At 38.2% G+C, this 15,081-nt stretch overlaps 1 long non-coding RNA gene across 1 annotated transcript in view; it reads right to left on the bottom strand.

Annotated features, from left to right (window-relative positions):
- The window catches only part of LOC138242180 (uncharacterized), a 145,669-nt gene that overhangs the window by 117,683 nt on the left and 12,905 nt on the right, over window positions 1-15,081 (bottom strand). Inside the window, exon 2 of the long non-coding RNA XR_011191431.1 lies at window positions 14,740-15,006. This is a non-coding gene — a long non-coding RNA (uncharacterized lncRNA). The remainder of the gene's footprint in view (window positions 1-14,739; window positions 15,007-15,081) is intronic.

Genomic DNA, 15,081 nt, shown 5'->3' with positions numbered 1-15,081 from the left:
TTACTCAGAAAAAAAAACTGAGATTTTCCAAACTTACGAAGTACAAAATGGTACATCCACAAAGCCACAGAGTCCTACTGTACAGTATGACTGCTGGTCTGGAGTCGCACGCCAACACGTTTGTTTGTTTTTTAAACGAAGCACAGTGAAGTAAGGTCGACATCTCAGCCACTGGGAGCACAGAAGAAGGTACCGGTCAATTATTCTGTAATTGGAAAAGTACCAAAAAAAACCAACCCCCCCCCCCCGCCCCCCACCACCACATTTTGAAATTTGTTTTGAAGAACCGTCAGCCAAACAAACAGCGTGGTGGGCTCCCTGACACGGGCGCGTCTGGGATACGTCTACAGTGGTGGCAGGTATGCTCCTGCTGTTCCTTCTGACTTGTGTCATTAGTAAAGGAGTACTGCAACTAACTCCCCCCCCCATCCTCCCCCTCCCTCTTCTGGGGTGCTAAATGGCTTGACAGAAGGGTGCCCAGGCCGCTGGCAGTAGCTATCGACTGAAAGGGAGAAGCTGCCAGGCCTCCTTGATGGATAGGCTCATTTTCCAGCCGGCAGCAAGTCTCGGCGAAGCATCCGTGTCATTTGTAATGTCAGCCAACAAAATGTAATCAAACATTCCAGCAGTTTAATCACTGAGGGCTGCTCGAGAGATGATTGTAGTGTCAATATAATGCTATTTCATTATCTGTTTGTATTTTATATTGACAGTGTCAGATAAACAGTGTGGAAAATTAAGATTAAAAATATGGTAATTTCATTTCAATCACCCCGGCTACAGTTGCTGGCCCATTATGCGATTGATTACTTCTGAATTAAATTTGGGGCTGAATGTAAAGTTTAATCTTCTTTCTTCTCCGCAATTCAGCTCCCCAAAGGCCTCTTAGTAAGTAAGTACCCATTTCATTTGATCTTTAATGAAAAGTAATGGCCCAAATGAATTGTATAAATCAGCCAGCGTGTATACCTAGCTGACATTCTGTTTTTTCTCTTTTTTTACGTTTTGCTTGCTCCCCCCTCCCCCTTTCTTTTTTCTTTTTCTTTCTTTTTTTTTCAAATCAGGGATTTGATTTTCTTTTCAAAAAAGGAGTCTTGTGATAGTATGTAATCCGCACTGGAGTGAAGACCGCGTCTTTCTTTGGCTTGTTTCGTCTCTCTCTCTCCCTCAACTCTTTTTTTTTTCAAAAACTAGGGGGGGGGGGGCGATTATTTATATTAAATAAACAGAAAAGAGGCAGGAATTCAAGTGCTTTGCGAGGTGCTTAGCAGCCGAATTAAATGGAGTGTTTTATAGCCTAGAGAGTCATTTCGAAAAGACATACGCCGCCCCAACACCAGCAGCACCGTGATAGACATTTTAATTACATGGTAAATTTTGATATTTTTCTCTCCATATCCATCTTTCTCTCTCTCTAGAACACACAAGTACTGTCGTGTGTTAAAGACTTTGCTAAGCATTCCTTTTCTTCTTCTTCTGCCTTTTTGTGTAAACCGACACAACTGCTAACGAGAGCTCGGTAAAAGGAGGAAAAAAAGAAGCTCGCTCTTTGTGAGTCTCATTCAGAGCGATTTGTCCCCCTTTGTAGTCCTAATTATGAGCCAAAGTAGGATAACAGAAGTTCTCAACTCGACCATTATGCCAGCACAAAAAAAGAGGCGCATACAAGAAGCTGATCACTTTGGAATTAGCAAACATGATACTATATGAAAAAAAAAATAATTAATACCGTCAGGGATTAGAGGTTCTGATTAAAGAGTAGCTTTTACCGTATGCAAATTAGTGATAGGCATTTATCAGCGCCTGGGCAAGCTGTCTTAGCGGCAAAGCCACATATGTTTTTTAGCTGATTAAAAAAAAACTGCTTGAAGTTGCAGGCTTTTTTAAACAGAGGGTGGGGGGAAAGAGTGAGGGTGGGGGGAGAGAGAGAGGCAATCAACTCATTTCCTTTTGGCCAAATTCCTGCAAGCGCTCTGAGCATTCGGCTTAATTCCCTCTTTTATTAACCGGGTTCTTTTGTACGTAATTAAAACATTTCTCAAGTGAGCGTGTGTGCGAGAGAGAGAGAGAGAGAGGTTTGCGTACGTCAATGTTTTATATATTTAATTCTCTAACAGCCACCGTGATACTGTAGTTCTCTTACCCACCCCCCAACATGTAAGAGGAAAACATAACTTAAAAATGAATACAGGGGCAGCATTAAACAGCGAGTTTATCTGCAGCCCACTATTGTCTCAAGCCGTGTATGTCTTTCAGCGTTATTATTTTTTTCCCAAACGGAGGTGACCCCCTTTGTGTTGACAGACGAGGCTGGGATAAAACTGAGCTCTCGCCATCCTTGCAATGCTGATAATTCTGCTATTGCCCCGAACCCCCTCCCTTTTCTTGGGGGACCACGTTAATTTATGCTTTTTCATCTCCCTATGCAAGGGTCCGTTAACCCACTCACGGCAAACTGTTTCAGAAAGGAAACCTCTTACGTATTTCGAATTGCTGCGTCAATTTTTTTTTTTAAATACACTGCTAGCCACAGTCAAAATGAGCCGGACAAAACAAGCAACTGTGATGTGATGTGATGTTTCCACACTGTGTCTTATTAGATAAAAAAAGAACCTTCTTAAGATGCAGAAACTATATAGAATGTTTTGAAAAAGTCTAGCAATCTCCAATGTTCTGTAAGAAAGCAAAATATATAGATATATCGCATTTAAACATGAATTAAAAAAAGCCGCGTTATAAAAGATCCAGTTAACAGTCATTAAAGATCTAGTTAGAAAAGCTACATAACCTTGGGAAGACTGATTTTTTTCTTTTCTCTTGAACGTACAGTGTTAAAAGCCTGTATTCAAATATACTGTATGTACTTGGCGGTGTTCGCTGTGTATGCTCAGTGACGCCTAATGCTTTTTAATCCTATTCTTGATTGAGAAGGCATCCTACATGTTTGTCGCGGCCACAAAAATATTAATCCAAAGCAAAACATTAAGTTGTAAATTACACTTTCAATCTGTAAAATGTATAATTGGTTTTTAATCAAACATCTGGTGTTTATGTATTCTTTAGGGAAAAACATCTACTCTTCTGTTGTCCTTATTTTCATTTCTCCTTATTCCCCTTCATTATGGTATTTCACGCCTCGGTTATTTATTTTGGAAACATTTCCAAAACAAACTAACAAAAAGCCTACAAATCTATATTTACTAAAAAGCGGGAAAATGTAATGTTCTACTGATCGATAGTAATGTAAAAATGTTTCAGTGAAATGTTTCTGATACTTTCTGTATATTATAGAAGGGAGGAACGTGGTAGTATCTATATTTTTGTGGACAATCCTAAACGAAGTAAAATCACCTATTGTGGAGCAATATAAAATTTGATCCAAAAGCTATAAAATACAGCTATATTTAGGACAAAGTACTTAAAAGATATTAGGAACTTTAAGTACTACAGATGTAGTTTCCCCCCACAAACAATATACAGTATATCTATATTTAAGATTCCCCAAGAGACTTGAAATTGTTGCTGTCCTCCATGTGTTTTTACTGCTTTATTTATGGGCTTTCTAAATGTTATTTCCAATGTTTTTATCTAATTTGCTTTCTTTTAAAAACGATCCATTAATACTGATCTTATTAACACTTGAACACATTTTTGATCGTTGCCTATTTATGAGAAAAAATAATCTACCAGTGGCACATAAACAGTAACTTTTGGTTAGCAGGCAAACCTTAAATATACAAATAGCTAAAAAATAGCCTTTTGTGGAAGCAAGAAGAGACATTTTTCTTGCCCTTCAACTTACTCTACCATTCACAGTAATACTTATTCATGAATAAATTCCAAAGTCGATAAACCACCCAGAAGGCCAATTTAATATGTCCTGAATTTGAAATGAAAGGTAATCATCTGTTCGTGGTTCCTTGCAGTACTTTCTCAATTAGAAAAGAAAAGAAAATCTCAACTCCCATTTTTATATACAGTATGTGCCTATATGTGTCTAATTATTTACAATTAAAATTTCACCTGATTTATCTTTTTGGCAGACATCTGAACAGGTGTACAGCTAGATTAAGGAATGGCAGATATTAAATACAGATGAAATGGGAACAGGAAAGCGTACAGTATGTGTATTTGAAAGATTCTGTGTGCATGTGAGCCAAGTGGTTATTAAAAATATTCAAGTGAGTTAGCACTCAGCCCCGAAAATGTGATTAGATTTCAAATAAATGGGGAAATGAGGCAAGCGTTTGCCTTTTCAAGATAAACATTTGATTTTATTTTTTTTGTCCTTTGTACTGAGCCAGCATTTGAACAAAAATGAGGAAAGAGGACATGGAATGCTTCTACCCTTTTTAAATTCTTATTTGTGCTTATGCTGGTGTTTCTAAGGATAAACAGTGTATACAAAGTAGTAGGATCATCTTCTGGGGGGCGAATGCAGGCCGAGATAAAAAGGCAGAGCATACAGCTGTCTCCTGTTCATTGCTAGAACACATCCTCTCATTCCTAAACCACCACTGGACAAATTTTACCCATCATGCTTTGAATGCTTCATTTGATAACAAAAATGATTTATTGTGTTTCGCCTACGACTGGAATATGGCTGCACTAAAAAGGTGCAAGAGAAAAATAGCAGCGCCTTTTCAAAGTTTCTCAGAATGATTTTTCTCAAGGAGATTTCTCAATCTCTCATTTAACTGACTGTACCATTAAAAACATGTAATCGCCCCCTTTCATGTGTGTTTTTTTACGGCTGTGAATAAATCCGTACAAATGGGAAACGTTCATCCAAAGTCAATCCAGCATATTTGCGTCTAGTCCCATAGGAGAAAAGCATATCAACTGAAAACGTAATGAAAATTCGCTCTCAGCATGTTTTATCAACACGCATCGTCGTAGCATCAGTTAAAGGCAGATTCAGAAATACAATGCTGTCTGAGAAACCAGGGGAACCGCGGTGATACTTGTGTCTCAGACAGTTACATTTCACTAAACAGAGCTGAAATCCAGCCCAAAACAAAACTAAGGGAGATTCTGCATCATGTACAAGTACAACAATCAACAACTGTGTTCCAAGTCTTTCTTCCAGAATAACTGTGTGCTGTCATTTTCATTTGAATCAAAAAGGTGGGAGATTGAAATATGTTGGAATGCAATTTCCAGATTTACAAATGATTTACTATTAGTGCACCAGTACCTATTAAGTATAATTTGCTGTATAAATGTCGTCCTTTAACTGTCATTTGGTGCAAGGATTACCATTCCAGGTACTGTAGACCTAATGACGACTGAATAAACTTCAAACACTATCAAATTACAGCTCCAACTTGACAAGCATTGTCATATATGACAACAACCATTTGTGTACCCAGCATAATACCAGAACAATTTTGTTTTAAATAGCCACTCAGTGAATTACAGGTAAATTGAACATATCCTGATACAATATTTTGTATGGACCAGCTTTATCCTTTTAATGACACAACCTTTGGACCTCTAGTGAGTGCTAACCTGTCAAAGCATGATAATTCATGGATGATTGCCCCTACAGTACCACCCCTAAAAAGAATACCTTGATTTCTTAGAGTTTTGATGACATTCTCTCTGAACCATCCTCTTAGTTTGCTAACTTCTCAGCAATTACTGTTATGGAGGTTGTATATACCTCAGCTTGAAGCTTAAGAAACCTTCTCAGTTCCAAAGCCTGCTGTGATTAAAATATTAGCCAGCATTTTGAGTAAAATGTTTGATTTAGCTCTCAAATAATTACATCCCTGCCGACAGGTTGGGGTTCCATCATAAACTATTAAACTGAGGGCAATTTGCCTTGGAAGATGGCAGTTTAATGCAGACAGACCATAAAAAGCAGTCATCTTTGATCCCCTTCTAAATCCTAATGTGCTTGATTTATGACGATACAGCGTGTTTCATGTGGCCGAGAATAACATGCAAGGTTTGACACTTCATTAGAAATTTAAAACAGAAGGCCGATTAGGTCAGCCACAGCAGTCGCACCTAATTGAACCTTCTCTAATGTACACTATGAGCGATAACTGGGAGATGAAAGAAGAGGAAAAAAGAGATGGGGAAAACGCAGAATAGTGCCAAGGAGTGTAGCACGGAGAACTGGACTTCATACTTGGGACAAGCTCACGTTCTCCAGAATTGTGTGATCTGATTGGGTTAAAGTGCTGGATTTTTACTCTCACAAAAAGGCATCATGTTAGAATATTGATTTCTCTTGATTTTTACTGTACTTGTAATACACTTGTTTGTATTGCACAGGACATTCCTTTCTATTTAAAATGCATCGATCCTGACAATGAGGCCATGAAGTACTAACACAAGAGCAAAAGAAAGTTCCAAATGAAAGGAGCTGACTCAGTGTTTACATTAGCTCATGGGGAGTTTGACGGACTGTATGCTTTCTTAATTAAAATGATTATTATTTTGGAAAAGTAAAACATTTTAGGAAGTAGAAATCTGAATTGATCGGACTACAATACACCATTCTTTAAGCGTGACATGGCATGAGACAATAGGATAGGGTAAAGCACTGTCCCAGAGTTTTACCAGATTATGCAACCGGCTTTACTCAGGTGTTGCAGAAGAGCTCAGTTTACGCAGGGCTCTGGCTTGGACCTGCCCTTGGGTCTTTGTGTAAAAAATCAGCACAGCTGGCTCCAGTGTGGAACATGTCGTGCTGAAGAGGCAGTTCATCCCCGCAAACCCGAGGGTGGGTGCACACATCCGTGGGGCATAACGGTTCCTGGGAACTGCTGGAGATTCACACCTGCGAGGTTTCAGGTGTTTCAGGGAAAAAAATCGCCATTTTACATAAGGACCCCATGAATGTCAAGGTAACGCAGGATTGTGGACCTAAATGTGCAAGCTCTGTGTGTGACATACCAATGAGTGGTTTACTATGAAGAAAAACCTGGAAAAACCTTCTATTGCTGTACAACTGATTTGCATTTGAATGACTACGTATGTAATATTAGATACATAGAATAATACATACAGTATATATACAGTTTTAGTTACCACTAGAAATGCAGATTGTGATTTTGTGTGAGTGAGCTAAAATGTTTTTACTTTACTACCGATCATGATACTACTAATGACTTTACTGATACATAGATATATATGTTAACTGTTGTTACAATTTTTTTTTCTAAATACAGCTCCACACTGCTGAAGCTACAAAAGACAAGTCATGGAGTTTTTCATTCTTTCAAGATGCTAATACCAAGTAAGAGTCAAGGTAACAGCAAGCTGAAAGAATAGTGCACAAGGCTGGACCATATCCTGCAGGGGGCAGGGAGCACACACAATTTAGAGACTAACAAAAGACCTAATCAGACCATAATAGGGGGAGACAACCAGAGCACCTGGAGAAAACCCACAGGAGAATGTGCAAAATCCACAGAACGTACCACAGTTTGGAATCAAACCCAGAACCCCAGAGCTGTAAAACTGCAGTATTAACCACGGGGCCTCCATCTAATCTACATAATACAGATGAAGAATCATAAAACTAAGTCATATCTTCAGTCTGAACCTAGAGCTGAAAGATCATTAGGTTTCAGATTTCCTCTGGACGAAAAGTAGAATCGGTATTTCTAGTATTAATTTTAGTGTATACACTAGTTATTATTGGTACATAAACAGAGAAACAAACATACTCACGGTTGTTGTGATTTGAAAATAATATACAAGATTGCTTAAAATGGAAAACAATTTAAACCAATCAACTACAGTAATTCTGATGTGAGGATTAGGCCCTGTATGAAGCTGGTTCAAGTAGATTTTTCCTTCTTCTTGAAGAAAACAATACACTGTTAATATATTAACAACAGAATACAAAAATTAAGTAGTATATAGTATAGCCCCCTTTTCTCATTCTTGTAAATCCTTGATTACTTTTGAAATTAATAGAACTTTACTCCCCAAATACAGGTCCACAAAAAAGGATATATTACAAGCAATTCTCAGCCCTAAGCAAATCATAACCTGATCTATGCCCCCAGGTTATTTACAGAAAAGATTGTGTATTTATATAGTATTAATAGGTGTCTCATTATCTATTTTAAATGAGTAACTTGTCAACCCATAATCTGAATACTTTACAAAATTCATAACAAGCATTCAAATAAATCAGACTAATAGAAAAAAATGTATAATTTAAAAGAAATATTTTAATCTTAAGAAAGATAATAAATGACCTCATCAAGATTTATGCAAGTTTTACACTTCTTTGGAATGATTATATGAACAGACAGAAAGAAGATTGCAGGCCCCATCTAACCAGCTGCAAATTAATTACTGCTTTCAAAAACCTGTTTTCATCCATCTAAGTATGACCTTCAAGTATGTGTTGTAAAATATTCATTTTGAATTAAAATTAATTTAATGTACCAGTATCTTTTCTCATGTTACAATGGCAGAGTAAAACTTTGTAAAAGCACCTGTTCTCGTAATTGATTTTAAAAAAGCAGGTTGGGTGAGACTCAATAGTTCAGTAAAGGAATTTTCAAGCTTTTCTGGAAATATAAAGATATTTCTTACCTTCTGGAGTTTGTGAACTACAAAAGCTTTGCCAAAGGGCTGGTATTGGCAGTAGGTGGCAAGTGAACCAAATTTTCCTACAACAGCTCCCGAAAAATGAATTACTAATCTGGGTTCCTTGTTCAGGATAATTCTTTCAAACACTAAGCTGAAATACTGTATGCTTACCTGCTACCTGCTATGATTTCTGTTGTGTGATAGTCTGAAAAGCAGGAGCAGGTAAAGTGATCACTCCCAGAGGTTTGTCCAATAATGTATGTGGTTTGGAAATAATTATTGAAACAAAGGAAACTGTGGTTGTATACAGTAATGCATATTATGAATATAGCTTTTGTATAAAAATAAAATCAAATGTTATCCAATACAGTATTATAATGACATGCTATAATGTCACTGATTGTCAGGTAATTCATCAGAAAGTGCCTTGAGGCCTGTACAGTATAGGCAGTATTAAATGTGGTGAACATAATGGCTCCTGGACAGAAAATTTAATATGACATGAACATAGAAATCCATGTTTTAGCTAATGAAGGCTACTCCTATCAATACCCTGCAGCCCAGCTTCATATTTCATCCAGTGCTGTACTGTATGTAAGATTCTGAGGGTAATTAGATGCAACTAGTGTTACTCAAAAGCTATTTATTTACAAGGTATCCAACAGAATAAGAATAAAATGGAAAGAATGGGAAGGGAAAGTGTCAAATGTTTCTCTATAATTCCATCTGTTTTAACAGCAATGGGTGATGTGAAAGGACTGGCTAGGAAAGCACATACTGTACAGTCACTGCAGAACTTTCACATCAATGGACACACATTCATTTCAGCTCTCTTGGTATGTGAGCTACTGTGGTGGTGCATGAATCACATTGGGTCACTAAGGTCAAGTCAAGAAACCTACAGTACTACTGTAAGAAAAGCAATGTAAATGATTACCCATAACTAGAAAAACGTACAATATTAGAAGATTTCAATCTGTCTGTACAAAACCCTTCTCATTACATCCTGCAGAGCTCTGCACAAAGGGTTAACACAACAATATTTTCAAATGAATGGAACTGTTAAAGCAGTATAACCTATCAGCTTAAAGGGGCCTCTTGATTGCTTAGAACAGTCTTAAATGAAAGGCCCACACAGCAAGGCCACAGGAATACATTAGAAGAGACCCCCATTGTTGCACAGGAACAAACATTACCTTCTCCTCTCAAGGACATGTAATTAGCAGACAACAGCTGAGTCCATTTCAAATGGTAATTTCTTTTTTTAAATGCTTCATATTCAATATTCTCTATACTGGAGCACACAGTAATGGACTTCTTTAAGATGCTTTTCTAGTCTATTTCTTTCATTATTTTTTGTGCTTTTGTAGGTCTTCATAATAGAAGGCCACCCCCTTTGCTTTTAATTACAAAATAGCACGATGACATTTGCAGAAAATTCCAAACAAAAGGAAAGTTACAGACAGCTCCTGAAGAATAGGTCATGTTTCATTTTTTAAAAATAAATGTATGGGCTGTTTTTTACATTTTATTTTATAAAACAGGGTTTTGAGCAAACATTTGAAGTTGTCATTAAACAAAATACAGAAAAAGAATGTGAAGCTTAGATGGAATAAGGATTGACTGGCTCAGTGCAAGCAGGGCCTGGCAGAATCAGGGGAACAGTTTGCCATCCTCAGAATGAAACCTGAACTACTTCTGTCCCAGAATTTTTAGTATGTGTGACAGTTCTTCTGTCACAGAATTTTCACTTCTGTGTTCTCAGGTTTACTCAGTCACGTTGAATTGAATGGGTATTTGCATTTAAAAAATGGGTATAAAATTGAAAACTGAATCATTTATTGTGATTGTGAAAATAAACTAGGCAACTCTCACACAAATGCAATCATGCAAGTCATACTGCATCTTCTCCCATATTTAAAGTATTTGTTTTTCTTTTCTGTTAATTTCCTGAGACCAACCCTTGGGTGAAGGACATTAAAGCCAGTGTGCAAGTGTCCTTTGACTACTGCACCAAGCCAGATGTGTCTTCTTTCACCAGGAAAACAGCATTCCCTCTAGCAGTCTTCTGAGCCCTGGAGGCCGGAGATCAGCCTAAGAAATTTCCACTGAGTGGAAACGAGCAAGTGCACAGCTCACGAGCCTTGCCAAGGGAATCCAAGCCAAATTCCCTTTGCCATTTTCCATAAGAGTGCAGGTGCCAGTTTTCCTCTCCCTCAGCTCACCAAGCACACATCAATGGCTTTTGGCCAAGACCCAGGACTGGGGGGTAGCCAAAGGGTGTCTTTGTGTCACATTTTTAAACCATCTTTCTATTAAGCAGCCCCAAGATGTCCATCATGAGAGGCCATCAGGAAGGCTGAATGAATGAGGACTGGGGGCCATACAGGTGTTTTTTCCACCCAAAGTCTGGTAATGTGAGCTGTACAGAATGTTTCATATAGAACCATTCATATAGAACATGGAGGCTTCTCAATGGCGAAGGAGCGCTGGAAGGGACTGTGGACCCTGTACAGGGACTAAGGAGGAAAACCCTGTTCCTTTGAGCTCCTGCGGAGGGCTGAACAACTGCAGTTTCAGAGAAGGGACAGAGGAAAGGCATGCACAACAACAAGAGTTAGGGCTTGGAGGGACTCTTTCATTGTGCAAATCCAGCCCCAGCATCCTCTTGCTTGGATTAATAAAGGACAATCACCCTTTTAAGAACGTTTGTAATATGGTAGAGTTTGCATGACTTGTTAGAGTGTGTAATCACTGTAAGATGTTTATTGTGAAATAAAGTTTATTTTGTTCGAAAAAACACTCATAGAGAACACGGTCGCACCTATGGCGACTTCCCCCAAACCACTGTGTTGGATTAATGCTCTACACTTGTTTCTTAGAATCTTTGCATTCCTACCAATGGGAAGAAGGCAAGATATGCATGAAAATTCCTTGTTTTGTGTACTATATATCCATGAATTAGCTATTTACCCAGGGCTTTATAGGGTGACTGTAGCACAAACCAGCTCATCCATTTGGTTTTGACGATCACAAGATGGAAACAAACTGATTGAACAGCACTCTAGGCCCAAGACTAACTACTCACAAGCACCTGGCATGGTTAGTTTGGCCCTGATCCACTGCTGTATGTTTCCATTTCAGCTGGCATGTTTCAGTCAGACTGTATGACTACTGGCCGCTTTCATCGCGGTAATCCAGCACTGCTCAATGGGATTAGGAAAGGGGACTGTCTGGGCCAAGTGGAAATGGAAAACCCCTCAGACAGCCTCTTTCAGCATGTCTTACCTTGTATATTTGGAGTCTTTAGTTTTACTCAAGACCCATGTGATGAAAACGATTAGTCACCTATACTTGTCTTAGAAATACAACAGATTCCAAGAGTTCTGGCCAAAACTTAAACTCCATCCCTGTGTGCAGGAAAAACAAGTTTTTCATTTCATTTTTAATTGTTTACAATTTTTTCCATACATTTGCATTTTAATAATTACATTTTTTGAATTATTGATTATTTTGAGGGGTGCCTAACACCCCTTAGTGAAAATCAGTCTTAAACTGTACGATCTTGCAGCTGTTCTTTGTGATGCCCCGGAAGTGTGATTTAACATATGTCCTCCATTAATTGAAACATCAAGACGCACAGCAAACAAGATCAACCTCCCCCAATCAAATGAATGCCTGAACTGTTTCCTGGTTACCCACTCCAGATGAGAGGCAGGCTCACAAACTAGAGCCGACACTGCCACAGCACAGACTCTGTCAAGCTTGAAAGACTATCTGGCAAAACCCAACTATCACTTAATGAAAATTAATTCTCTTAGCGCAACATGCAGCAGAACTTCAAGGAACAAGCCAGACCAGTCTCACTCGCTGTCTCAATTAAATGGGTTGAAGGATGACTATTTTCTCTTGCAATTAAGGTTACAATTGGCTCTGCTTGAATGCTCTTTTAAGTGTTCCCTGTAAGGTCTTTCCAAAGTGTCTGTTAAACAATCCACAAATGACAGTGATTCCACAAAACACATTGACTCAGGTAACCTACTCCCCCCCAAGGGGTTTGAAATCAATAGCTTCCTGTTAAAGATTCGCCTGACTACCTCACCCTGTCCTCTCCCACTCTTCAGTGTAAGTTTTTTTTAAAGCACTATTAAAGTACCTCACCTCTGTCAAGAAGAAATGTCTTGGAAACAATGACAGTGAAACCAAACTAAGTTTCAGGGCCTTAGGGGTGTTGGGATAATACTTAATCTATGTGGGATGGTTTCAACCTATACAGAAAACATTAAAACCAAACTCTGCTCTTTAAAAAAGCAAAGAATATGAAGACACAAGGCACAAACAGATCTTCCAAACATAAATAAGACTGTGTGACAGCAGTTTAAAAGCACATGCTTCCCCATAAAGGAAAGATAATTCCATATTTACAGTTCCATCACATGGAAATTTAGAAAACTCTGAGCCACACACTTTTTTTTCCACCATCTAAACACCTTTCTAACAGGATGCATTAACAAATCTAAAAATGTATATACAAAGAAGTAAAAAAATACATTATTCATACATAAAAGGTCAATGAACTTCTGAAACATTTGAAGAAACACTGTTTCGTATTTCAACATTGATTCATTTGAACTTTTTTAAGCTGTAAAGACCTCTTTGACTTTATACACTGTCAAAGAACAGATTGGCAAGGCGAGGTGGTAGCACAGTAAAGCTGTACTGAAACCAGTGTGCTTTTCATAAATTGAAGAAACAAGAAAACAACATTCCTTCTGATTAAAAAAAAACATCAAAGATCATAAATATTGGAAAGCACTTCAAAACAACACAATGCTAAAACTCCAATGTGACATCAGGACATGCAGTATATATATTTTTACTTTTTCTCTCCAGTTTTGAAAAACATAACGGAACAGCTGCATCAGTACTTCTATAGAGATTAATATATCATTTAAACTTTAAAAACATATGCCATTATGAAAATGTACCTGCTGCGATCTCGATGTAAGCAACAGTCGGGTTATTTTAACCAATGTGACTGGCAACAAGTGGTGCACATTCCTCAGATTACATCTCCATTCTATTTAAATTTGTAAAGCACATTTATCTAAAGGTGTAGATGTTAGAATTTTACATAAAAAAGCAGGTACAGTATATTCCAGAGTAACAAAACAGATTTTACTAGTGCAACTATCACTTTTATCCATCCACCTATGTGAATATAGCCAGAAATAGAAAGGTTCCCCCGAAACAAACACAAACATAAAGGTTTGGCCTGTTAAAGATGAACAGATATGCCTGGGATTTTGATTGTCAGATGGTCAGAAAGCCCCCTGTCTCCTTGTAAGGGCTGCTGTATCCCACAGCCCACCCCAGATGCACAGAGCACGATCTGGGATGACGTGCCCAGGGACACATTCGAGACACCGGTCAATCAAGCTAGCACGTCCCTGGAAGGTAGGAGGACACCAGAGCACCTGGAGAAAGCCCACAAGGACACACAGAGAAACTCCTGACAGGATGCGCCCCAGTCCCGATCGAACCCAGGATCCAAAAGGTCTGAGGAAGACTCATTTATTTATTATACTTTACGTTCTTTGTATTAATAGCAGCTTTCTCTTTCAATAGATATTCAGAAAATACATTAAGACTTTTATTTATCAAACCTTTTAGGATGCTATCTATCCTGTGAATTACACTTTTTATAATATTTATTTTACTGATGACTGGTACTTGAACTATTACCTGTGCATTTTTACATGAACCAAGCGTTTTCTTGGGCAGATATAGAGACATATTTTAAAAATGTGAGAAATCAAACTTAAGTAGCGTGTAGGTGCCAAGAAATGACCTTTAAAAGGAGAACCTTGATTTGAGAAACTGGAAACCGTTAATCAACTTGAAATTAAACCCTTTTAACAAGAGAGTTTTATATTAGCCATGATTTTAATCTGGCATTAATGACTTATGTCTTATCATAGGCACAGACATGTTTTTTTTTTAAGTTTGTGATAGGATTTTTCTTTTTTGTAGCAAAAAAACCATACATTTACTATTCTAAATCATGTTCTATAAACGAAAAACTTTTTTTTCTCCCAAGCACGTCGCATAGTTTAGAAGAATCCAGGGGATGTTACTAATGTATATTTCAAGCTGTTATCACAAAAGACTTACCTGGCTAGGATGTGAAGGTGAGAAGGCACATTCCCCCACAAGTGGCACAGCAAAAGAGGAGGCAAGCTGGCGGAGCTGATACAGCCCCTTCACGACCCCGCGTCCTCGTCTTTCAGCCGGTCTGCGATGCTCCATAGGCGGCACTAGGGGGCAGTCTACACTTTTAAGGAACAGTAAAGTAGCTCACTAGTCTCCGTCCTTTTTTATCAGCTCCCGGGAGAGAGATTGTGAAGCACAGCAGCTCCGTGGACATGTGATCAGAGAGCCCTGTTGGGGAAAAAACAACAACAATTAACAGCTGTGGTAATTAAGAAATTATGATGGGATGGGAGGTGATTAAAA

This window comes from Lepisosteus oculatus, chromosome 13 (genome assembly GCF_040954835.1).
Source record: "Lepisosteus oculatus isolate fLepOcu1 chromosome 13, fLepOcu1.hap2, whole genome shotgun sequence".
Lineage (NCBI taxonomy): Eukaryota > Metazoa > Chordata > Actinopteri > Semionotiformes > Lepisosteidae > Lepisosteus > Lepisosteus oculatus.
This window is presented reverse-complemented; position numbering and strand designations above follow the sequence as displayed.